General features: G+C 41.2%; 2 long non-coding RNA genes across 3 annotated transcripts in view; one reads left to right on the forward strand and one right to left on the reverse strand.

Annotated features, from left to right (window-relative positions):
* LOC142402982 (uncharacterized) overlaps positions 1–16581 on the forward strand; it is a 31768-nt gene extending 15187 nt beyond the window's left edge. The window contains exons 2-4 of one of the 2 annotated variants that reach the window (XR_012773546.1): positions 13542–13651; positions 14278–14470; positions 15577–16581. This is a non-coding gene — a long non-coding RNA (uncharacterized LOC142402982). The remainder of the gene's footprint in view (positions 1–13541; positions 13652–14277; positions 14471–15576) is intronic. The other variant, XR_012773547.1, reaches the window with a different exon arrangement.
* Positions 16582–21147: 4566 nt separating this feature from the next.
* On the reverse strand, positions 21148–26029 carry LOC142402983 (uncharacterized). The gene is made up of 4 exons (XR_012773548.1): positions 25892–26029; positions 24612–24871; positions 23283–23621; positions 21148–22035 (listed from the first exon to the last, which is right to left on the reverse strand). It is a non-coding gene; the product is annotated as an uncharacterized LOC142402983 (long non-coding RNA).

The following is a 26029-nucleotide window of genomic DNA, read 5'->3' on the forward strand; positions in this document are numbered from 1 at the left end:
AACAAAAAACACTTCTTCAAATACATTAGCAGCAAAAGGAGAGCTAAGGAGAATCTCCAGCCCCTAGTAGATGGGGGAGAAAACACAGTGACCAAGGATGAGGAAAAGGCTGAGGTACTTAATGCCTTCTTTGCCTCAGTCTTTATTAGCAGGGCCGAATGTTCTATGGGTACCCAGCCCCTGGAGTTGGAAGATAGGGATGGGGACCAGACTGGAGCACCCATAGTCCAGGGGGAAATGGTGAGTGACCTGCTGCACCACTTAGACACTCACAAGTCTATGGGGCCTGATGAGATCCACCCGAGAGTGTTGAAGGAGCTGGCAGAAGAGCTCACTAAGCCCCTTTCCATCATTTACCAGCAGTCCTGGCTAACTGGGGAAGTCCCTGCTGACTGGAGATTAGCGAATGTGACACCCATCTTCAAGAAGGGCCGGAAGGAGGACCCGGGGAACTACAGGCCTGTCAGCCTGACCTCGGTGCCGGGGAAGCTGATGGAGCAGATCATCCTGAGTGCTATCACACGGCATGTAGAGAATAACCAAGGGATCAAGCCCAGCCAGCATGGGTTGAGGAAAGGCAGGTCCTGCTTGACCAACCTGATCTCCTTCTAGGACAAGGTGACCCGCCTAGTGGATGAGGGAAAGGCTGTGGATGTTGTCTATCTAGACTTCAGTAAAGCCTTTGAGATGGTCTCCCACAGCATTCTCCTGGAGAAACTGGCTGCTCATGGCTTGGACGGGTGTACTCTTCTCTGGGTAAAGAACTGGCTGGACGGCCGGGCCCAAAGAGTGGTGGTGAATGGAGTTTACTCCAGTTGGCGGCCGGTCACAAGCGGTGTTCCCCAGGGCTCTGTGTTGGGGCCAGTTCTGTTTAACATCTTTATCAATGATCTGGACGAAGGGATCGAGTGTACTCTCAGTAAGTTTGCAGACGACACCAAGTTGTGTGGGAGTGTTGATCTGCTGGAGGGTAGGAAGGCTCTGCAGAGGGACCTGGACAGGCTGGATGGATGGGCCGAGGTCAACTGTATGAGGTTTAACAAGGCCAAGTGCAAGGTCCTGCACTTGGGCCACAGCAACCCCATGCAACGCTACAGGCTTGGGGAAGAGTGGCTGGAAAGCTGCCTGGCAGAGAAGGACCTGGGGGTGTTTGTTGACAGCCGCCTGAATATGAGCCAGCAGTGTGCCCAGGTGGCCAAGAAAGCCAATGGCATCCTGGCTTGTATCAAAAATAGCGTGGCCAGCAGGACTAGGGAAGTGATCGTGCCCCTGTACTCGGCACTGGTGAGGCCGCACCTCGAATACTGTGTTTAGTTTTGGGCCCCCCACTACAAGAGGGATACTGAGGTACTGGAGCGTGTGCAGAGAAGGGCAACGAAGCTGGTGAAGGGTCTGGAGCAGAAGTCTTATGAGGAGTGGCTGAGGGAACTGGGACTGTTTAGCCTGGAGAAAAGGAGGCTGAGGGGAGACTTTATCGCTCTCTTCAACTACCTGAAAGGAGGTTGTAGAGAGGTAGGGGTCGGTCTCTTCTCCCAAGTAACAAGTGATAGGACAAGAGGAAATGGCCTCAAGTTGCGCCAGGGGAGGTTTAGACTGGATATTAGGAAATTTTTCTTCACCGAGAGGGTTATCAAGCATTGGAACAGGCTGCCCAGGGAAGTGGTTGAGTCGCCATCCCTGGAGGTATTTAAAGGACGTTTGGATGAGGTGCTTAGAGACATGGTGTAGTGGTGGTTTTGGCTGTGTTAGGTTTATGGTTGGACTCGATGATCTTAAAGGTCTTTTCCAACCTATATGATTCTGTGATTCTGTGATTCTGTGTGCCATCAGGAAATCAAGCAACCTATAGAGACTATAAAATCCAGTAATAATCGACAGGCAGGATTCCTCTTCAGAGGCACCCAGCTCGAGCTGTAACTACTATTGCATGTTAAACATAGTAGAAGAAGGAACTCTGATTCTTTTATTAAAGTGGAACCTAGGGATGAGCCCTGTTGAGGTGGCGTCCGCATAATTCCTACAACACCCAACCTTGCTCTAGTTTCCCCATAGTTAACCCTGTAGGCAGCATGGATTTTAGAGACATCCATTGTGAACAAAATCCATCGGAAAACTGAATCTTGGCCATGGGTCAAGATTTTGGAACTGTAAACTTCATGTATGAGTTCAGACATAGCTATTGAAACTTATACTAGTATTAAATATTTACTAAAATAAGGATGTTTAAACTTTTTATTTAGTTAACATCTATGAAATATCTATGGATAACTTAAAATTCTCAATATGCAGAAACTAAGGTTTTTCAAGGCTCAGTTCTGCCATGAACTGTCTTTCCTCCAAATAGAGAATATTTCTAAATCTGTAGAAGATTAGACTTGGTAAAACCACAAAATTACTATTTTATAGTACATTACTATTCCACAAACATAGGGGGGGAAACCCCAAAAAAACCAACCTTAAGCAAGAACTTCACCTCTTTCCTTTCAAGATGAAAATATTTCATCTTGGCTCAGAGATTGACCTGAAGTAGTAAAGTTCCAACAAGTTAAAATTTGCAGTGCTCAATGACATTGTGAACATTTGGACTGGCTTAGCCATAGCTTGTTTCTAAACATATTTTAAACAACAAACATTCAGCTCTTTTTTCAGTTCAAAAATTTAGTCCAGAGAAGAAACTACATTTAAGAGCTAAATTAAAAACTTAAAAAGCAAAGGCAATTTTATAAATGCATTTAGTATGCCTGGTCTCATAGACAACTTCATCATGCAAGATGAGGAATATTAAAGGATAACTACGGGTAACAAGTATAAAGATACCAGGAAATTTACTTATATATTATATATTCAGTCTTTGACACCAAGCTCTGAATTATAAAAACTATGAATAGTGTTACAACAGAGGAAAGTTATCACACAGTTACATATATAATACTCTCTGAATATTAGCTTAGTTTCATTGTATGGCAAAAGACTTGCTTAGGTGTAGTATTACATTTCCTAAGTAAACAGCTTCCTTGAGGGTCTGAACAGAGATTATGGTAAGATCAGTCCAGAAGAAATCAAGTCACTAGTAAAGGAAAGTCTACTTCAACTGCTCAGTCATGTTTTAGGCACAATGATTATTGGAATTAATCAGTTGCATTTTAATATCATTCTTTGAAAGTTAATTATGTAATAACAGAAATACAGTATTGTGTGGTCCAAATTGCATATTTCACTAGAGTCACTGCATATTAATAACTTCCTAGTTCTTTATATTTGTCACTGTATCAACTTATTTTTAAAAAGCTGCTTTGAAAGTGCTTTCCAGCTTTTAAAAAGAACTTTCAAGTTTGCCTGACAAAACTCTACTTACTTTTGCCACCTTGTAGCATCTTCAGAAATTGTGCATTTCTTGCTTTTACTTCTTTATACTTTGCCCGGTATTGAAGAGATTGAATTATTAGATGTATACCCTATAAAAGAAGAATTCTATAAAATGAGCATGACTGAAATGTTACAAAGTTGAAAATTATTACTTCTGCAGAGAATCTGATGTCTGTGTCTTAAACCACAGCCAAAGAAATTAATGTACCACAGGAGCAATGGGTTAATAACTGACAGTCTAGAAATTAATGCAAGCATAAGGCTTAGAGCAAGCTTAAAAAAAATATAGAGAGATATATATAAAAATAAAAAATGTCAGTGCATTGATAGTGCAAGAACCACCATTCAGGTCTGCCTACTACATCAAGGGCTTTACGATTTCTCCTCTGAAAAGAATATTCCGGCTGCACACAATTATTTTAATGCACTTTCTTGATACCGTGATAATTTAAATGGTTTATATTGCTTGGCAACTAGTAGAAGTCCCCCACTTTCTTTCCTTTTAGACTCTACAGTTTTCTACTCAGGAACCTATTTTTGTTTGGTTTTTTTTCCAACGTATCTGCTATCTACATACTTTCTTCATAAGGCAGCCTTTTCCTTAATTGGCCATCAATGTCAATTCTAGCCATGTATCTTAACTGTATACTTATTTTTCCTGTCACAAGTCTCTTTGTGTATAGTTTGCTCATTGGTTCTTGAAAGAGCTTTTTTCATAATAAAGAAGCTGCCACCTTTCACTTATATCACCCCAGTCCCTAATTAATTTTTATTCCATTCAGAAAGTTAACCAGTTATTGTTTACCCTCCAATCCACTGTAAACAGGAAAAGGCTATAGTACAGATCAGTAGAATGCCCAGTTTCTTAACATCATGGAACTATGCACACATATGCATATACATGCATCACATTTTGCTGCTGCCACACCCCCCACCCCCCAAAAAAAAGGATCTTTAAAAACAGAGCAACTTTCCAACTCCAGTATACCAGAACACTGTATCACTGCTACAAACAATAAATGTCAATATTTACAGGAACTAGAAGGAAATGAAATTGCATTTTAATACATGCAGTATTTAATACATGCAGTATTTAATACTTTAAAAAAAATTACATTTTAGCAAGGCCTTTGATGGCCACCTAGAACTGTATTAGGCTCTCTGGAAAATTTTATAAAGTCAAACAGCTATATTAACAATCATCACCTTGCCAATATCTTTATGCATTATGTTTATTCTTCCAAGTGCAATCAAGTGCTAATTGCATAATGGATTTTTTTTCTGAGGAAGTAAGGGGAGGATCTCTTGTTGAATTTTTAAAATTACAGTGTCTTTATAGGCCAGAAAACTGAGAAGGTAAAACTAATTTTCAGGCAAGGAAGGCAGGAGACCAGCATGGCTCAGTAAGGGTCTCCTGGTCAAACTAAAGTGTAAGAAGGAAATACACAGACAGTGGAACCAGGGACACGTATCCTGGGAAGAATGCTGCCCAGGAGTGTAGGGGTGGGATCAGGAAAGCTAAGGCACAGTTGGAACTGAATTTGGCAAGGGATGTGAAGAATAAGAAGGGCTTCTACAGGTACGTTGGACAGAAAAGGAAGACAAAAGAAATTGTACACACACACACCCCCCGACAAATGAGACAGGGGATCTGGTGATAACTGACATGGAGAAGGCTGAGATACTCAACAAATTTTTTGCCTCAGCTTTCCCTGGCAATTGCTCTTCCCACATTTCTCAAGTCCCTGAACCTCAGGACAGGGACTGGGGGAATGAAGTCTCTCCCATTATAGGAGAAGATCACGTTCAAGACCACCTGAGGAACCTGTACACACACAAGTCCATGGGACCCAACAAGATGCATCCCAGGGTCCTGAGGAAATTGGCTGATGCAGTTGCCAAGCCACTCTCCGTGATATTTGAAAAGTCATAGCAGTCTGGCGAAGTCCCCAGTGACTGGAAAAAAGGGAAACATCACGCCCATTTTTAAAAAGGATAAAAAGGAAGACCCTAGGAACTACCAACCAGTCAGCCAGGAAGACAGGGAGGTGATTAGAGACAGCCAACATGGCTTCACCAAGGGCAAATTGTGCCTGACTAATCCAGTGGCCTTCTACGATGGAGTGACTGTGTTGGTTGATAAGGGAAGAGCTACAGATGTCATCTACCTTGACTTCTGTAAGGTCTTTGATATGGTCCCCCACAACATCCTTGTCACTAAATTGGGGAGATATGGGTTTGATGGATGGACTATTAGATGGATAAGGAACTGGCTGAATGGCTGCATCCAAAAAGATACAGTCAATGGCCCAATGTCCAAATGGAGATCAGTAACAAGTGGTGTCCCTCAGGGATTCATATTGGGATCGATACTATTTAATATCTTCATCAATGACATAGACAGTGGGACTGAGTGCACCCTCAGCAACTCTGCAGATGACACCAAGCTAAGTGGTGCAGTTGATACGCTTGAGGGAAGGGATGCCATCCAGAGGGACCTTGACAGGCTTGAGGAGTGGGCCCATGCAAACCTCATGAAGTGTAACAAGACCAAGTGCAAGGTCCTGCACCTGGGTCAAGGCAATCCCCAGTATCAATACAGGCTGGGGGAATGAAGGGATTGAGAGCAGCCCTGCAGAGTAGGACTTGGGGATACTGGTGGATGAAAAACTGGACGTGAGCTGGCAATGTGCGCTTGCAGCCCAGAAAGCCTGGGCTGCATAAAAAGAAGCTTGGCCAGCAGGTCAAGGGAAGTGATTCTGCCCCTCTACTCTGCTCTTGTGAGACCCCACCTGGAGTACTGCCTCCAGCTCTGGGGCCCCTGTCGTGGATGGAGTGAAAGTGCACTTCACTCGTAAGAGAGAAGTAAAAATATAGTTTATTGATACAGAATAGGGAGTTAACAAAGTTCAACGCGACAGTGTTTTAACAAGATTCAATGGCAAAGTACACTTGACTATTTACTGCATAGAGGACAGGGTCAGACAAAACTGTCAGGGAGACCCTCCCGTTGAGTCATGAGGTTCGGAAAAGGATCCCCTTGCTTTCTAAACTCCTTCTTAGAGAGGAGTCTAGGTGTGGCTGGATCCAGTCCTAGTCTCAGTCTTGGTCAATGGGTTATGTCTAAAGGATTATATGTGTGCAATCAATCCTTTATATCACTTAGCTAAGATTTCAAAATTTAGCATGCTATTAGTCACTTACCGAGGATCTGTTGCGGCAAGGAATCTCTCAACCTCGAGGACTAACCTTGAGAGGCGTCCCTGCTCAAGGGGAGATCCTGGCATGCAGCCCACTGCCATGCAGGAGAGCTCAAAGGGCTCTTGGGCTGCTCACTATTTATGGGGGATAAGATGATTGACCCATAGTCATATTTGCATGCCGACCACAGATTTTAGTTTCTTCAGTGGGGGCATTGCACAATAGCCCTAGGCCCTAGGCTATTGTGTTGTTATCTGTCTCCTGAATCCACTTTGAGCCGCTGCAGCCATCGTGACCAGATGCATCCATTACAATCACCACTGGTGATTATCACCTAAGCAGGGTTGCAGGAGATAAAGGTCGGGGGCAGGGGAAGCACACCGTCACAGCCCCCAGTACAAGAAAGATGTGGACCTGTTAGAGCAGGTCCAGAGGAGGGACACAAAAATGATCAGAGGGCTGGAACACCTTCTCCTATGAAGAAAGGCTGAGAGAGTTGGGGTTGTTTAGCCTGGAGAAGAGAAGGCTCCAGGGAGACCTTATTGCAGCCTTTTAATACTTACAGGGGGCTTATAAGAAAGATGGAGAAAGACTTTTTAACAAGGCCTGTAGTGACAGAACAAGGGACAACGGTTTTAAACTGAAAGAGGGTAAGTTTAGATTGGACATAAGGAAGAAATTCTTTACGATGAGGGTGGTGAGACACTGGAACAGGTTGCCCAGAGAAGCTGTGGATGTCCCATCATTGGAAGTGTTCAAGGTCAGGTTGGATGGGGTTTTTGGAGTAACCTGATCTAGTGGAAGATGTCCCTGGCCCATAGCAGGGGATTGGACCTAGATGATCTTTAAAGGTCCCTTCCATCCCAAATCATTCTATGATTCTATGATTTTTACGATTCAAGCCTCAAACTTGTACAACTTTTACATTAGGATGAAGCCTGCAAATACCTTTTTGTGTTCTTCATATTCCAGTTTGCTTATCAACAATGCTTTTTCAAGGTCTGCTTGAAACATTTCAGATGTCAGCTAAAGAAACAAAAATAACATATTCTTTCTGATTTGTTTAAAAAAAAGGATAGAGAGACCAAACCACGTTAAAATTTCCGTTTCAATAAACATATCACTACAGTTGTCAGAAAGCTTCACTGGTGTGACATATGATAGCATTAACTAATATACCTATTTGTATCATAAGTAATAAAATATCTTCAGGAAACTGTGTGATGTAAGTGTACAATAAATAAGTTGTGCACATCTTAATGTCGATAGTTACCATCTTTAAGATTTGTTTATATGAGATTTCTTTAAAATCATTATTTTTAGTCTTGAAGTTCTGAAACACGAAAAATAGAGGATGTTAAAGGATGAAAAGTATCACTGTAAAAGGATCACTAGGAAGCCCAAGAGCTCTTTGCTTATACACTGGGGGGATGGCGGGGGGAGAGGGGTGCATGTCCAATAGGCAAGCTCTGAGCACACCTAATACTCGTAAGCAATTGAGATCCATGCACAAAGTTCTTAGAGTGACTTTCTCAAGACTGTAAGATTCAAGGTAATTTAACTGATTCTGCCTTTGATGCATTTCACACAAACATGAGCACTAGCTCTCTCTTTTCCTCCCCGCCCCCCCATTTGCCTTAGTCTTAAAAAGCTATACACAGACTCTATAAAATTTATATTCCTAAAATAGTGGTAATGATGTAATAAGCCTGTACATGATCAACAAATGATAAGGGCTCCTCCACATGAAGCTTCCTTCTCCCACAGCAGGACCTCACTGCTAAATGGCTAAGACACTTGACTTTGGTAGGGTAATCCCTGAGTACACATATATATACCATGCAACATCCCCCAATAAAAATAATGCAGCTTTAGATAGATAAAATGGTGCAGATGTAAATCACCCTACAGTCTTATGCTCTTGGCACACTCATAGGAAGAGGAAGAGATGAGCTTGGAGCATTTCAAGCTGAGAATGAACATGCCAAATTTTATTTCAAGTCATTTAACAACTAGACCACATAGAAGCTTGACACAATTCGGGCAACAAGATTGCGGACAATAAAACAAGTTATCACTAAAACTGTTGATGACAATATTAAATAGATATAACAAAGCACAGCAGATATAAAAAGTTCATGGTTCCTTGTTGTAGTGATCCTGACCAGAAGACCACTGTACATTGAGGAGTTAGTGATCCTCAGTTAACCTGAGTAGGCCCAGGCCTGTGCTGTATATAGGGCTTGGCCTTCAGGCCTGTGTTGTGCTACGCATAGCCCTTGGCTGCAGGATAACCTCAGCTGGCTCATTCTAACAGAGGAGCCTGCAGGCATCTCCCACTTGGTACCGGCAATTATGCCACCTGCATGGCTTTGCCTTTATCTAGGAGTGCAGCAAGAATTGTTTTCTTGTAAGAAAAATCCTATAATAGTGTTGCCGTGAAAAGCTGAAATCAGGACTCAATAGTCGGGATGACTATTAAGCAGGTATTCTTTATTGCAGCGCTGGGCAGCACTGGGGATCGCTCTGCCACAAGTGCTCCGCCAGGTTAGCACAACACATCAGCTCATATACAGAAAAATCATACATATTCATCAGATTTCCTGAAAAGGGCAGTTTTATGGTGATGAGTTCCCGCAATTCATTTATATAGTCCAAGCATGCGCAGTAAAATTAGGGTTAGGGTCTTTTCACCCTCCCGGTGGTCTTCCATAGTCTTCCTCACGTTGTCCACTAGTTGAACTTTGGGCTTCCTTTGTCCCTGTATAGTCATTGAGTTAGCTCATCAGTCCTTCGGCCTTGGAATGTTACAAGGGGGTCGACTTAAGCTAGTTCTTTGGTGCTTATCTTTGGCACAATTGTCCTGAGTTCCTCTTATCAGTGATTTAATTAGGAAGCCTAACGAGCTTGCTCAAGGCCTGCTTAGTCCTATCAGGTAAGAAGTCACAGGACATGTCCTATCATCAACTCTGCTCAGCAGGTAACCAAAACTATCTTTGCAGGGGAAGAGAACAAAAGAGAACAAGGATGCAAGTGAAACAAAAAAAATGCAAGTCTATGTATCACAGTAAGGTCTTAGTCAGGGATTGTCAGGGATTTAACCCTTTCAATAGCTTGAATGACCAAAAGGAGGGAAACCTGGGAATCTGTTCCATGGACAGGGTCTGCACAGCCTGCTGTGCTTGGATCAGAGGCCTGTTCGATGCCATGCCACCTGGGATTCCCACCATCTAAAGGAATGTAAGATTATCTATGCTATTCTCTTCTTGCAGTGTTAGTTCTAATAAAAAGCATTTTAAAATCATGCCTTAGAGAATTCGAGTGCCTTTCTTACTGGGATCATAACAGAGCAGCACCTTCTGGTGCAAAACATTTGTTGTGGTCGGCAGATCCCAGTGAGAAATGCCTTTCTGTAGAAAGAACAACAAGTAAGAGAGAAACCTTGTGCCTGGCTGGCCCCACACACAGCCATGGAGGGTATTTGCAAGGCATTTGACCCAGGCAGTTTCCCCAGTGCATCGGGAAACTGAGAAGGAATGCCCTACCCCAATTGAAGTATTATGTTGTCTTGGAAAACAGGGGCTAGGGAAAGGAAAAGTCAAGGAAAATTTGCACCGTCTTTGGCTGTTACTAACATGCTTCAAATGAACGTGGGGGTGTCTAGAGCTGATGCAAAAAACTACGAGCTGCAGGCACAGCTCTGCACAGCAGCCCCAGGGCAGCAAATGGCAGTGCAGGCGCCCACAGTGCAACCCGGGAAGGGCACTGCTGAGGTACGAGTTATTTGCCAGAAGGATGAATGGTGGGACGAGGATCCTTGTTCCTCTGGTGAGGACAAGTGGACGGAAGGGTCGGAGGATGTGTGGCAACAGCATTTCCCTCTGGCCATTAGTGATTCACAAAGCAAAGGGGCCCCCCAGGGGACACTCCAGCACACTATCTCAGTGCGCAATTTTATACAGCCTAAGTTGCAAGGTTTAACAAAAACATATCAGCAAAAGCCAGGAGAAAGGCTAGCACATTGGCTATTGTGAATATTGGACTTTGGAGGAGATAATGTAGATTTAAATCCTAAAGAATTAAAGTGCTTGGATGTCATCTCGCAAAACCCTATGATTACCCAGCAGCTGAGAGAAGCACAGGGTAACATATCCCACTCCCTGTGGGTATGGCTCCAGGAAGCTTTAACAGCAGAGTATCCCTCACCTACTGATTAGGACAATAAAGTAGCATCCTGGAAAAGTATAGCTGAGGCTGGTCAGTATTTACAGGAAGTGGCCACATGGCTGTGTTTGACACTGGCCTTTCTATATAAAGTTTATTTCAGGGTCATGACTCCCTTACTGTCTAATCAGTGGAGTGGTGGGAAGATAGGAAAAAAAAAAGTCATTCTCCCCAAGAGCCTTCATGTTTATGGAATATCAACACTGCACTCTAACAGTGATCATGCCCATGTCAACTATTTCACTAAACTTTTATTCTAGCAAAATAAAAGTTAACACAGAATTTGTCAGAAGAATATTTACAGTCCACGCTGTACCTCCATTCTTTATTCTCAGTCCCTTGTGACTGCAGAAAACTGTTTGAAATGTAGCTGTACTACAAAATCTACTCTCCAACCTTGAATCTTGTGATAGCATTTGTTTTTTTTTTGTTTTGTTTTGTTTTGTTTTCCATAAAGAGGGATATAAAATGTCTTCAGAACTGTAACATAACTATCATTTTACAACTTTGGTATTACTCTAAAGTTACTTTTAAAATAAAAGAATCCCAAGGCAACTTCTACAGGAGTGTAGCCTATATGTCAGTAAGATATGAATAAAAATCAACTGCTTATAACTGAGCTTACTTTGTCTGACCATTTTACCACCCAATAGTTAGACTGTACAATTCTCTTATTTGCCTGAAATGATTGCTTTATAGCATGCAGAATACAAGAAGTACTGAACAAAGTAAACCTGTACCTTAAAAGTAATTCTGAAGCTAATTAGCTCAGGAAATTTTCAAAAGGATTATCAGGTCATTACTCCACTGCTAGGACAATCATTCAGAAGCCTAGAAAGTTAAGAACTTGCCTATACTGTTTAAGGAGGCACATATACAGAAGCATTATCAACCATCAAAAACCAAGGACAGCATCCAAACATTAATCATTTGTCAATATAGCTTTCTGTATTTCCCCTTAATTAAACAGAAAGCAGTTCAATATAATCTTTTTTGGCGAGACATAAGTTGAAGATATCTCTGTAAAAGAAAATAACATCCTAGTAGCTGCCAGCACAGAAGTTCAATAGTTTCACAAAACACTTTGTAACTCCAGCTGGTATCGCTTATTTGTGGTTTGCCTTGAAAAAAAGTCTGTTCAAAGTTAAATACTCTCAAGGGCATCTTCAAGCATACCAGGATAGCCCAAACTTTATTATCCACAGTGAATTGAGATGTCTGAGGATCTATGTGAATTAGTTATATGGAAAAGAAAACACAAATCTGTAGCAGACAATCATTTAAAAGGAATCTAGAAAAAAAGCGTACTGAAATATTTCTTTAAGCATCACCCAATAAATGCACTAAAAGAAATTATTTGTCCATCTCCGCTATTTTTGTCTAAAATAGTTAAAATACCGCAATAATTCAAAACATTCATATGCAGCATCATACAAGAAAAATCGCTATACATTCTTCAGTAATTCAGCATTTTAAATATTCCTTTTTAACAGAGTCAAGAACCAAAATGACTAGTTTTAAATGCAAGTATTCTTCCTAACTGACATCATAGGGACAACAAACTATTCCATCTGTTTAAGTTAAAGATTGTTTTACTCTTTTGGATCAAGTGCATTTCTTATGTAATTTCTCTTTGTGGTAGCTTTGGCAGAAACACACTAATGCATTATATTGGCCTTCATACAGGCCTTTCCTTTATCTCTACTGTATTCTTCAAGCATTCATGAACCTTACTAACAATGATATTATTACCAAAACCAAGTTCTAACAATAAAAAATAGAGGTTCTTACACTGATAGAGCTATCCTAGTGTCCTAAAGGATAGTCAGCTTTCAGAGTTCAAGTATTCTTGATTATCTAGAAAGGTACTAATCATTCCATGCCTAACAGAACTTACAAAGCCTGGTTTACTATGGATCTGTACTGTATATCTATACATCACTCCACCAAAACATCCCCAGCTTTGCTTCCACCACAGCTCTTCACCATCCTCCCATGGCAATACTTCTACTTCTTGTCCAAATTATATAAATCCCCACCACACTCAAGATTTCACACCTCACCTACGAGGCGTGCAAGCAGCAGCAGGTACTGGTTCTAAGCTACAAATATACTGAAAAGCCATTCACTAGACTTGACAGAAGAGGTAGTCTGACCTTCTACTGAAACCCTTTCTTTCTTTCTCCCCAGCCATCTCTCTTTATCCATGAGATTTAACTTCATAGAGTAACATATTTCAGGAAACCAAAGATAACAGTAAGCTGTACCTGCTCATCTCTTTGTCTCCACTCTTGCCAATTTTCTTCCTGAGAGTCCATCTGCCTTGTGGTGTGCAGTGTTTGTTCATGCTGAGATAAGACAGCCTCCATGGGAGGATTTATGAGGAATCTTTTTAAAAGCAAGATTTCTGAGCTGAAAACCATAATAAGTTATTTTTAATCAGAATGTTAACAAATATATAGAAACTGTCTTGATTAAGACATTCAGACACACATGCCAATAGACATGCATATATTTTACCTTCTGCAGTTCTGCAGTTTGGTCTACATTTTTGTTTAATCAGATATGGTACACACCAGAAGGTAAAATTTCTTTTGGATCTTAAGATTGGATCAGAAACACCGCAGCCACATAACAAAGGAATCAAATAGTAAATATACTTTGCCAGCTGAAAATCCCTTTACCTCATTAGCCTGACTGCTGATGTTCTTTCTTCTTTCTCCTTTTCTCTTGTTTCTTCTCATTTGTAGATCTTCCTCATGAAGCTTGAGATTTACCAGCACCTCAGCCACTTCTGCCCTTTCCAGGTTCTGAATCAGTATCACTGGCCGGTTGTAGTAAGGCAAAATGAGATGCCATGGTAGGAACTGAACTGATTACAGCTGATGCCATTGCCATGTCTGAAATTCTACTGAGATAGCTTCTTTAATGATTAGGCTTCCTGGGAAAGCAGCACAGAAATAAGAATGGAAATACTGTTTTACCAAGCAATCAATGAATCAATAATTCATATCTGCTTAGCTGCAGCAGTTTTAGATCAGAAGGCATGAGACAGTATTAGTGTAAAAATTAACCAATAGTATTATTTCTTTATATTTTAACCAACTACATTGTATTATCTTAAATATCTGAACAAGAAGAACAAAATGAAAGAATAATTTATAAAAACAAAAATTCGAGACTTCAATACATTTGCTCCTGAGAGATTGCATTGGGGGAGGGGGGGAATAATCAAGTAGAAACCTCTAAAAGAAGACTGCTACCATGTTCTGAGGGAAAAACTAAAATAAAACTAAAATAAAATTTTAAAAAAGCATAGTGCTCCAAAACTGTTTCAGATGCAATCCTTGGAGCCCGATAAATACATGATTTGAGAAAGCAAGCAAGTAGATATTATGCAGAAGCAGAGATGACAACAGTCCACCTTTGGGTAGTATCATTTTGTTCCCAAGTCACTGGAAATTCAACAAGCAATTTTCTCCACAGGAAGGTGAGCCCAGCATTCTGGCTGGTACTGTTCTCAAACATTAAGCACCTATTCTTAGAGCAAAAGGCTGAGGATGTGTTGGGAGCAGGGCAGAAATGAGAAACCATGGATCAAGGAAAAACAAGTCAAGAACACCTAAAACATCACAAATAATCAATACTTGTTATTCTCTTTAAATGATGAAGCAATACAGTAAGTTTGGGTTTTCCTTTGTGTGTGTGTGTGGGTTGGTTGGTTTGTTTTTAAAATATATTTTAATACTCAAAACCACTATAGTTATCCTGCTTAGGAGCTTAGTTACAGCTGAGAGATGTTGTGCTACTACTACTCTGGAACATGCAATAAATTGAAACCCAAAACTCAAAAAAGGTTAAAGATGCTTCTTTATGGGGGGTAACCATCAGAGACAAGTGCTCAGTCATGCTATTAAAAGAACTTACAACACCAGATGTTACTTTTGGCACTGCATCAGTTATAAGACTTGAAGTTTGTAAACTCCCTATTGCATTCAGCTTAAGGAAAAAAAAATTTTAAAAGTCCACTCCAGTATGACTCTGTCAGCCAAAAGCTTGATATTTCTAGTGCTCTATGTACTAATTGTGATATATTTTGTTCTTAATATAAGTAATTAAATGGCACAACATTCTTTATTAAGTTCACAGCCATTAATGGTATCAAATATTCTCAAATATTGGAAACCAATGGACTTATAACTCTAAGCTTTCAGCTGAGGAAATACGCTTGCTAGTCCTTTTACAAGATTTTTTTTTTCTTAAACAAGGAATTAAAAGTAATGATGCTCTTTATTGTGATAGATATGAAGAGTATTAGAAAATCAGCATTGGCATTCTTGAGCTGAAAATATTCTAATTGTGCTTGAAGAGGCTTGGTGGGGGGGCAGAAGGGGGGGGAAACGGGTCAAAATTCCAGAAGGAAATTTTGTAATTCCACAGCTCAAACTATGATCTGAAAAATCATTTCAACATTTATAGTGCTTTCAATTAAGAGTTTGGCAGTCTGAGAAATTTTATGAGTTGATAACAGTCAGTTGACCCAAACCTATCTACATAAACACAAAACAAATCCTTACTATATAGAGAACAGTGAAAGTCTGTGAGAGGAATAAAAGGAAACAAAAAGTACTCGTGACAATTAAGCATCTCATTAACATCTCAATAAAAAAAAAATTAAGAGAAGAGAATCTATAGTCATTCCCATTTTTGTTGTGCACGACTCATATTCTTCAAGAAAGACTCCAATATACCAAGAAAGTAACTATCCCTTCATTTCTGTGTTAGGGAAAAGATCATTGAAGAATGGATTTCAAAGTTGCAATATCACCAAGGCATTGATACACAGGTGGCAGCAATTCATGAACCAGTTTCAAAACTTTCTGCTTTGCAGGATCAGTAGCAGACTATTAGTTAAACTATTTTTGCAGTCTGTTTTAAACTATAAGAGTTTATGACCAGATTTCCTTAAACCAAAAGTATGTATTATTCAGATTCATATATCACCAGCATAAGATAAGCATTATATATATGCACCATATAATTTTGAGGCAACAAAAAAGTATTTGTTATCTTGGCTAGCAAGTAGTAAATTTAATGCTTTACTCATTTCACAGAATCACAGAATGGTTGAGGTTGGAAGGGACCTCTGGAGGTCATCTGGTCCAACGCCCCTGTGCCAGCAGGGCCACCTAGAGCCTGTTGCCCAGGACCATGTCCAGACGGCTTTTGAACATCTCCAAGGAGGGAGACTCCACAACCTCCCTGGGCAACCTGTTCCAGTGCTCAGTCACCCTCACAGTAAAAAAGTCTTTCCTTATGATCAGACAAGAACCTCCTGCGTTTCAATTTGTGCCAGTTGCCTCTGGTCCTGTCACTGGGCACCACTGACAAGAGCCTGGCTCCATCTTCTTTGCACCCTCCCTTCAGGTATTTATATACACTGATGAGATCTCCCCTGAGCCTTCTCTTCTCCAGGCTAAACAGTCCCAGCTCTCTCAGCCTTTCCTCATAGGAGAGATGCTCCAGTCCTTTCATCATCTTTGTGGCCCTGCGCTGGACTCCCTCCAGTATGTCCATGTCTCTCTTGTACTGGGGAGCCCAGAACTAGACACAGGACTCCAGGTGTGGCCTCACCAGTGCTGAGTAGAGGGGAAGGATCACCTCCCTCGACCTGCTGGCAACACTCCTCCTAATGCAGCCCAGGATACCATTAGCCTTCTCTGCTGCAAGGGCACATTGCTGGCTCATGGTCAGCTTGGTGTCCACCAGGACCCCCAGGGCCTTTTCTGCCAAGCTGCTTTCCAGATGGTCAGTCCCCATCCTATATTGGTGCCTGGGGTTGTTCCTCCCCAGGTGCAGGTCTTTGCACTAATCTTAAATACAAAAAGATGGGGATTCCATTTATTTCCAGTTTTATTCCACAACCCTCCTTCATATAGTCACAATTTACAAATGACATTTTTAAAGCTAATTTAATTTTACTTTATTGTCAAGATGCAATACAGACTTGTGGTGTGTTGGCCCTGGCTGGCTTGTCGCTTGCTGGCTTGTCGCTTGCCCCCCACCCAGTCGCTTGCTGGCTCACCTCCCCTGCAGTGGGATGGGGGAGAGAATCGGAAGGGCAAAAGGGAAAAAAATTTATGGGTCGAAATAAAGAGAGTTTTGAAGCAAAATTCGTGGAGACTACCCTTTAAAATCCAAATCTCCCAACAGGTGAATCGGAGTTTCAGAGTGTTCCCGAAATAAAACTCAATAGCAACAGAGTTACTATTAAGTAGGCATCCTTCATTACAGCGCTGGGCAGCACTGGGGATCGCTCCACCATAAGTGCTCTGACAAACAAGCAAGATCGCAGAGGTTATATGTTGCAAAATCATACATATTCATAAGATTAATGTATATAAACATGAGATTTCTTGGAACTCATTAATATATGTAAATGTCTCTGATGCATGCGTACTTAAGTCCTTAGGTGGTCGTTAGGAATCTTCTGGTGGTCGTTGGAGGAAGTCGGTAGTCTTCATCACTATGACCGCTGACTGAACTTTGTCTTGACGCATGCTCAGTCCATCTTTGTCTTGCTCATACCTTCCTTGCATATCCAAAACCAGGTGGTTCTTGTGTAGTTTCTCCTTATCAGCCCTTTCCAGGGACACAGGGCCTGAAGAATTCCTTTTTATCTATCTACATTGCAACTATCTCAGCTAACCAAGGATTTAACACAGGCAAAGCATTCTTACTCTAATGATTATTGTTAGGGGGGGAAAGACCATATGTAGGTTTCCTTCAAATAAAGAATGCTTGTTAGCAATTCTACTATCTAAGCTTCCTTACTTAAGGCCAACAATACTGGCAAGCTAGGCTAAATTATCTGCGAAAGGGAAACTAAAAGGAAACATTGAGCAACCAAGATATTTACAGCATTTCTTTTTGTCTTTGGGGATTTTAGCTCTTTTCAGTTTAGTAAGTGAAGCAAAGCTGTGCGCGCAAGTCAAGAAAAATAAGGAATTCACTCACTACTTCCCATTGGCAGGCAGATGTTTAGCCACTTTCCTGGAAAGCAGGGCCTCAGCATGCATAATAATTATGTTAGGAAAATCTCATTCCCTAACTATTGTACCAATTAGTTTTTATAGTATGAAATTGTATGAACTTTCTTAAGATATATATATGTATTGGGTTTGTGTGGCAAGGTTTTGGTAGCGGGGGGGCTGCAGGGGTGGCTTCTGTGAGAAGATGCCAGAACCTGCCCCCATATCCAATAGAGCCAGTGCCAGCCGGCTCCAAGCTGGACCCGCCGCTGGCCAAAGCTGAGCCAATCAGTGACGGTGGTAGTGCCTCTGCAATAACATATTTAAGAAGGGGAAAAAACTGCTGCGCAACAGCAGCTGGAAGAGAGAGGAGTGAGAATATGTGAGAAACAACTCTGCAGACACCAAGGTCAGTGAAGAAGGAAGGGAAGGAGGTGCACTTAGGGGCTGGAGCAGAGATTCCCCTGCAGCCCGTGGAGAAGACCATGGTGAAGCAGATTGTCCCCCTGCAGCCCATGGAGGTCTATGGTGGAGCAGATATCCACTCTGCAGCCCATGGAGGACCCCACACCGGAGCAGGTGGATGTGCCTGAAGGAGGCTATGACCCCATGGAGAGCTTGTACAGGAGCAGGCTCCTGGCAGGACCTGTGGCCCCGTGGAGAGGAGCCCACGCCGGAGCAGTCTGTTCCTGAAGGACTGCACCCCATAGAAAGGACCCATGCTGGAGCAGTTTGTGAAGAACTGTAGCCTGTGGGAAGGACCCACATTGGAGCAGTTTGTGAAGGACTGTATCCTGTGGGAGGGACTCCACACTGGAGCAGGGGAAGAGCGTGAGGAGGAAGGAGTGGCAGAGACAACGTGTGATGAACTGACCACAACCCCCATTCCCCGTCCCCCTGTGCTGCTCAGAGGGGAGGAGGTAGAGAATTCAGGAGTGAAGTTGAGCCCGGGAAGAAGGGAGGGGTGGGGGGGAAGGTGTTTTTAAGATTTGTTTTTATTTCTCATTATCCTACTCTGATATGATTGGCAATAAATTAATTTTCCCCGAGTCGAGTCAGTTTGCCTGTGATGGTAATTGGTGAGTGATCTCCCTGTCCTTATCTTGACCTATGAACTCTTCATCATATTTTCTCTCCCCAGTCCAGTTGAAGAGGGAGAGTGATAGAGCGGCTTGGTGGACACCTGGCATCCAGCCAAGGTCAACCCACCACAATATATATATATAGTTTACATTTTATACTGCATAGTCATGCTTAAGTAGGCATGACTAAAGGACCCCAGCTCATTGCAAGGAGAAGGACACTCCCCACCCTGAAGAATAAAAGATACCCCTGGACTACCGAGATAACACCAGCATCCTAGCCCCTCTAACATCTCTGTGAAACCCTCCCATTATCTGGCATCATAGATAAGTAACCAGAGCAAGACCGACTCCAGAGATGTCTAGGTCAAGAAAGAAGCAAATGGATGATGACGCCATAGAATTATAGTTGCTTTGCAAAACAGTAGTATGTGTGTTAAGTAGTGATTGGTCAAATCATGTTGTATCTGAATGCTTGAAAGATATAAGAACCCTGTGTAAAACTGCATTCGGGGTGCCCCAATTTGAATGGGACACCTCACGCGCATGAATAAGAATGACTCTTGTAATTCTATACTTTGCCTCCTAGCCTCTCTCCTTGGTCAGCACGGGCCAGTTGCGAAATTTTCGTGACAGTTACTTGGCAAGACAAACGCCATAACTCCGAACATCCCCCCCTTCCTCCTCCTTTCCCTGAGCATTTATTGCTGAGCCAATGTCATATGGTATGGAATATCCCTTTGGTCAGTTGGGGTCAGCTGTCCCAGCTGTGTCCCCTCCCAACTTCTTGTGCACCCCCAGCCTATTCACTGGGGGACAGAGTGAGAAAAAGAAAAGGCCTTGACGATGTGCAAACACTGTTCAGCAATAGCTAAAACATTGGTGTGTTATCAACACTGTTTTAGTCACAAATACAAAACAGAGCACCACGCAGGCTGCTACGAAGAAAATTAACTCCATCCTAGCCAGACATAGTACAAGACTATTCCTGAGAACAAAGCATACTTTTGTTATTAAGTGCTATTCTCCAAAAACACTGAGAACAAGATGTCCTACTATGTTTCACAGAACAGCAACTTCTGCAAACGTTTTGAAAACTATTTCTTTCTCTGTACTTCATTCCCTACTTGGCATAGATGCACAAAATTACTCCTAGAGAATACTATAGACAATTTTGTATGTTAAATAATAAAACACCATTTAAAACATCACAACAGGAAATTAATAATTAATAGACCAAATCCCATTATAGCTCCTACTGCCCTGAAGCTCATGAAAACCAAGGACATTGCTGTTTTGATAGCATTAAGATTTTTTTATATAGTAAAGAATTGATAGACTCCAGAACTACAACATTTTGCAATAGCAGAGGAAGGGAGAATTCAAATGGAACTTTTCATCTCATGCAGCAATTTAATTTGGAAGAAAAATACTGTCTGGAATTTCTCATCAAGCACATGAATTTATAATTTCATTGTTTCAATTATTGTTAATTTTTGTGCTGCAAAGAACTTCTGAAGTCTGTGTAAAATTCTATATATTCTACTTGGCATTTCTAGTAAAATTTTCCACTATTCTTTTCAACAGAAGGCAACGAAAGCCTCAGGTGGATGATGCTATGTTTCAAAGATAGTATCATTTGTCCAAAATGGAGCATTTTACCTGATGGTAATAAAACTAAACTGCTTTTTTGAGAACACCCTCACTTTCCAAGAAAAGCTACCAAACATGGGGACATTTGCATCTCCTCTCCAGTGCAATGAGCCAGTATCAAGAGACGTGACCAATTCTGACCTACTGATATGAAGGGAAAGGAGGAGTATTGTGTTGGTAGAAGATCAAAGTGTGATAGTACAGCTAGTACAAAAATCAGAGAATAGGGGGATCGCTAAAATTTTACATACTCAGTCCCAGATGATGGGAAATAAAGGTACATACATGCAACGTCAATGACTGGAAGCTCTGAAAGGACTCCACTGTGTATGTGTTAGGGCACGAAAATCCTGAATATGCGACTATGACAGTCCAAATAACTTCTACCAGGATTCAAATTCAGCACACCATTTAAATATGAAAAATCCATACAAGGATAAAAAGGTTGGGGGGGAGGTGGTGGTGGTTGGTTTTTGTTTGCAATTTACTTTTCAGAAGCAAAAACATAGGCAACATATAATTACATTCAGTGATGTGTAATGTTTTGTGTATATATTTGGTAAAACACATAGCCAAAGAATTGTCTCAATTTTACAGTTTCCCCTAGGAGGTCAGAACATAGGAGATTTGTAGTACTCTGTGACAGTATGATTCTACTAAAGGATTTATTTTATTATCATACATATTTCTATTACTGAGAGTTACTGAAAAACACTGGTTTGTTTTTGGATATTTCATCTTATGTTCAGTTCCCTCCTAATCCTGTATTGAAGTCAAAGTCTTACTTGTGAGATCTCAACCTGCTGCCACAGAAACAATGTTGATATGATCCCTGTCATCTGGTATTAGGGGTTTTTTGTTTGTTTTTACAAGTAGGGTGTAAAGTTGGTCTACATTATTTCAGCCACTTTCAAAACACACAACATGCTTAGTAAAAGCAGAAAAACAGCTTCTGTATTTGTGCAATAAGCTTTACTACTATGTCAATGCTTATGGTCTGGGATAATTTTTGGAACAGCTTTTCATTCTGTAGTCTGCTGCTGCTTTTAGGGAGCCTTGCTTCATAAAGCACTCAGCATCATCTCATGTAAGACATTACATCAATGAATACAGTCATTATAAATATAAGAAAAATATTCTATTTATCACTTTACTTGGAAAAAATCCTTTTTGATAACAAAAACTGTCATAAAAATATTTCATATATAAAATAATCCCAAAGAATTAAACTAATAACTTCAAAGATTAGAGAGAACCTCTGACTTTTCATGTAAACATAGTATCTTACATCACAGTAGGAGACAAAGGAAAATAAAATGATGCCACCTACTAAAGAGTAGTTTTAAGTGATAAATGCAATAGGCTCAAAGCTCCAGTGAATGGTGTTTTCCAGGGAGTTATCTTGAAAAGACTGTCCGGACTATTAGTATAGGCTGTATTATCATTAGAATAAAGTCTTTTGGACATAAAGGCAGGTCCTGCTTGACCAACCTGATCTCCTTCTATGACAAGGTGACCCGCCTAGTGGATGAGGGAAAGGCTGTGGATGTTGTCTATCTAGACTTCAGTAAAGCCTTTGACACGGTTTCCCACAGCATTCTCCTGGAGAAACTGGCTGCTCATGGCTTGGACGGGTGTACTCTTCGCTGGGTAAAGAACTGGCTGGATGGCCAGGCCCAAAGAGTGGTGGTGAATGGAGTTTACTCCAGTTGGCGGCCGGTCACAAGCGGTGTTCCCCAGGGCTCGGTGTTGGGGCCAGTTCTGTTTAACATCTTTATCAATGATCTGGATGAAGGGATCGAGTGTACTCTCAGTAAGTTTGCAGACGACACCAAGTTGTGTGGGAGTGTTGATCTGCTTGAGGGTAGGCAGGCTCTGCAGAGGGACCTGGACAGGCTGGATCGATGGGCCGAGGTCAACTGTATGAGGTTTAACAAGGCCAAGTGCAAGGTCCTGCACTTGGGCCACAGCAACCCCATGCAACGCTACAGGCTTGGGGAAGAGTGGCTGGAAAGCTGCCTGGCAGAGAAGGACCTGGGGGTGTTTGTTGACAGCTGCCTGAATATGAGCCAGCAGTGTGCCCAGGCGGCCAAGAAAGCCAATGGCATCCTGGCTTGTATCAAAAATAGCGTGGCCAGCAGGACTAGGGAAGTGATCGTGCCCCTGTACTCGGCACTGGTGAGGCCGCACCTCAAATACTGTGTTTAGTTTTGGGCCCCCCACTACAAGAGGGATACTGAGGTACTGGAGCGTGTCCAAAGAAGGGCAACGAAGCTGGTGAAGGGTCTGGAGCAGAAGTCTTATGAGGAGCGGCTGAGGGAGCTGGGACTGTTTAGCCTGGAGAAAAGGAGGCTGAGGGGAGACCTTATTGCTCTCTTCAACTACCTGAAAGGAGGTTGTAGAGAGGTAGGGGTTGGTCTCTTCTCCCAGGTAACAAGTGATAGGACAAGAGGAAATGGCCTCAAGTTGCGCCAGGGGAGGTTTAGACTGGATATTAGGAAATTTTACTTCACTGAAAGGGTTATCAAGCATTGGAACAGGCTGCCCAGGGAAGTGGTTGAGTCGCCATCCCTGGAGGTATTTAAAAGACGTTTGGATGAGGTGCTTAGGGACATGGTGTAGTGGTGGTCTTGGTAGTGTTAGGTTTACGGTTGGAATCGATGATCTTAAAGGTCTTTTCCAACCTATATGATTCTGTGATTCTGTGATTCTGTAATGATATAACAGCTGAATACTACCATAAATGGAACCAAACACAGAAGTAGCTACATATGTCACTGATGCTTAATAGTTTGTCTGTATAAGCAAAAACAGCAACACAGAAAATACCAAACAGACTCTATTTACTTCCCAGCAGCTTTTTTCTTTCAAGCAAACTATTTCAAAAAGCTTCAGTATACTGTCAAACCTGACAAAAGTATGATATTTGGGGTTAATTCTGGTCATTCATGGTAGTCCTTCATGCAAAATCTATTGAATCAACATTAATTATAGTGTGGATTCACAGTAGCTGTATATTGTCACAATTCTACCAGTCTCATTTCCTTCATTAGCTGCAGAAATCCTAAAGATAAAGGAAGAAAAAGAGGTGTAAGGGAGGAAAGATAAATATTAAATAAATAAAAAAACCCCAAAACCAGACTGACTTTTCAGGCAGAATTTATCTCAAACGTTATGTATATTTATAAGGGGTACAATGGAGTCCTGATCCAATTGGAACCTTGGACAGTATCATAATACAGGGGTAAAAGCTTGTCAGAGCAGGCCCAAGATGAGACAAAAACATTGGATGTGAAGGCTCTAACAGGCAATAGCTGGAAGAAGCTGAGCTCTGCCTGCTAGCTAGTTTTATTAGCTGACAACAACAATGGCTACTGAAAACATGATATTTACAAAACATCATATCCTTTGAAGGGATACAAGCATAACCCTGACAATTAATTACAAGAGTGATGAAGAGAGAGACAGCATATGAAAAAATGGCTTTCCTCTGGAAAAAAAGCATCTTGTCATAAGAAATACATTCCTGGCTAGTTCAGGACTTACTTATGAATACTAACAAAACTGGATTTCAAGAATTGAAGACAAGCAAGATTCTTTTATTGTTAGCAAACTGTGTGATTTTGTTTTCAGAGAGAAATTAAATCCCCATTTACTCCATTTTAACAAACAAAAAAGAGTATACTTTGGTCCAAAAATATTATTTAAAAAACCCTTCTTCCCTATTTTTACTACTAATACCAATTTACATAATTAAAACCAACAGGTTCAAAGTCTTTTCATTATCTAGACCATCTCTGTTGATTTGAAGCAAAATGTTAAAATAATGGTAATTTTTCTTCTTATTTCACTTTTGTATACATTAACATCCACATAAACATTGCTGTTCACCTACCATTTTCTGGATTAAAAAACCCCAACAATTCACAAATTTTAGATCAATTCTGAACTATCCTTTCAGAAGAATTTTCATAGACAACAGCTATCCTTTAAAGCCACAATCAGTAAGGAGTAAGTTCTTATCATAAAAAAATCAGTGTTATAACTAACTTACCTCAAATATTGCTTCATCTCTGTAAGAAGGAAAATTTTCCACTACTAAATATAGTAGTTTCTAAGCACTTTTCTTACTCATTTTAACACAGGTGAGGAAAGAGCCTCCAAACCTCTCCAACAGAACTGTTCCATTTTAATTCAGTACACAATCGCTCTCTTCAATCAAAGGCACAGGGACTTCTGTGTCAGAGTGAAATACATGTCCAACTTGGTCAAGTGTCATGGTTGCATAATACAGTGCTCTGGTAATAGGTATTCCTTCAGAAAAGTAAAAATAAGATGTTTTGGCTATCATACCATATCTAAAGATCTAATGGAGTGACCTACTGCAGATGAGAGCATTTATACTACAACTAAGATTAAAAAGTCTATTAACTCTTAAGAACAACCAAGAATTAAGTGATGATCACACTCAAATCGTTGCTTAAAACTAAATTTGTGTTTGTACATAATGTTCCCTTCTATAGATAACAATTTCCAACATATAAAAAGGAAGAAAGGTACCATGATTGCATGTAATTCTTTCTCATCTGCTTAGTCCTCGTATTTCAGCATGGTGTTTACATAGCATACCAGGCAAATATAGTCATTAGTATAGACCTATGCTTTACCTTAGCTCCTAATCATTGTGCATTTACAAAAAGTATCTTCATACAAACTTCCTCTTAGTTTACACACAAATATAGAGGAATTTAATTAAAACTTCCATCTAAACCCACAAACATTTTTTTCTTATGAAATGACAACAGTGAGTACTAGAATACTGTTTTCAGAAGCATGCTTTTTCAGATTTAGTGGAGCTGCTTTAGTACTACTAGATCAACCCAGAGGATTCCTGGTTTAAGCATGGTTTTCTCATTTATCATGAAAATATGAAATTTATTTTAAGAATATATGTGAAATAATAGAAGCCATGAACAGGTGACTACAGACATTTCTGAAAGTGAAAGTTTTTTTAATAGAAAGAAATAAATCAAATTAGAGTCACAAATAAGACGTCCACAAAGACATCTATCTGCTGTCTGCTATGAACTTGGCAGACTCCGGGGGCGTGTGTGTGCGGGTGTGGTGTGGTGTGTGCGTGGAACGCGAACGGCACCATGCTCGGCCTCGTATCTGAGGGTAGAAAACATTTTCAAGAAGGCATTTTCATTAGAAGACACTTTCAAGGCTGCCTTTTCCTTCATGTCTCCTCCCCACCCCGCGGGGACACTGACGGGAAGCAACCCCACAGCACGCCTCCCTCGCCGCCCGGCCCCCTGACCGCCTCATACCGACCTGCTCCAGCACAGCCTTCGTTTCCGCATCCGGGCCTTCAATCAGAGACAGTAAGAAGCGGTACGACCGAAACTACTCCTCCCTTACCGGCACAGGAAAGCAGCTACCAAGGACGCGACAACCCCTCACACAACCCAC

This window comes from Mycteria americana, assembly GCF_035582795.1.
Source record: "Mycteria americana isolate JAX WOST 10 ecotype Jacksonville Zoo and Gardens chromosome Z unlocalized genomic scaffold, USCA_MyAme_1.0 Scaffold_18, whole genome shotgun sequence".
In the NCBI taxonomy this organism is placed as follows: Eukaryota; Metazoa; Chordata; class Aves; order Ciconiiformes; family Ciconiidae; genus Mycteria; species Mycteria americana.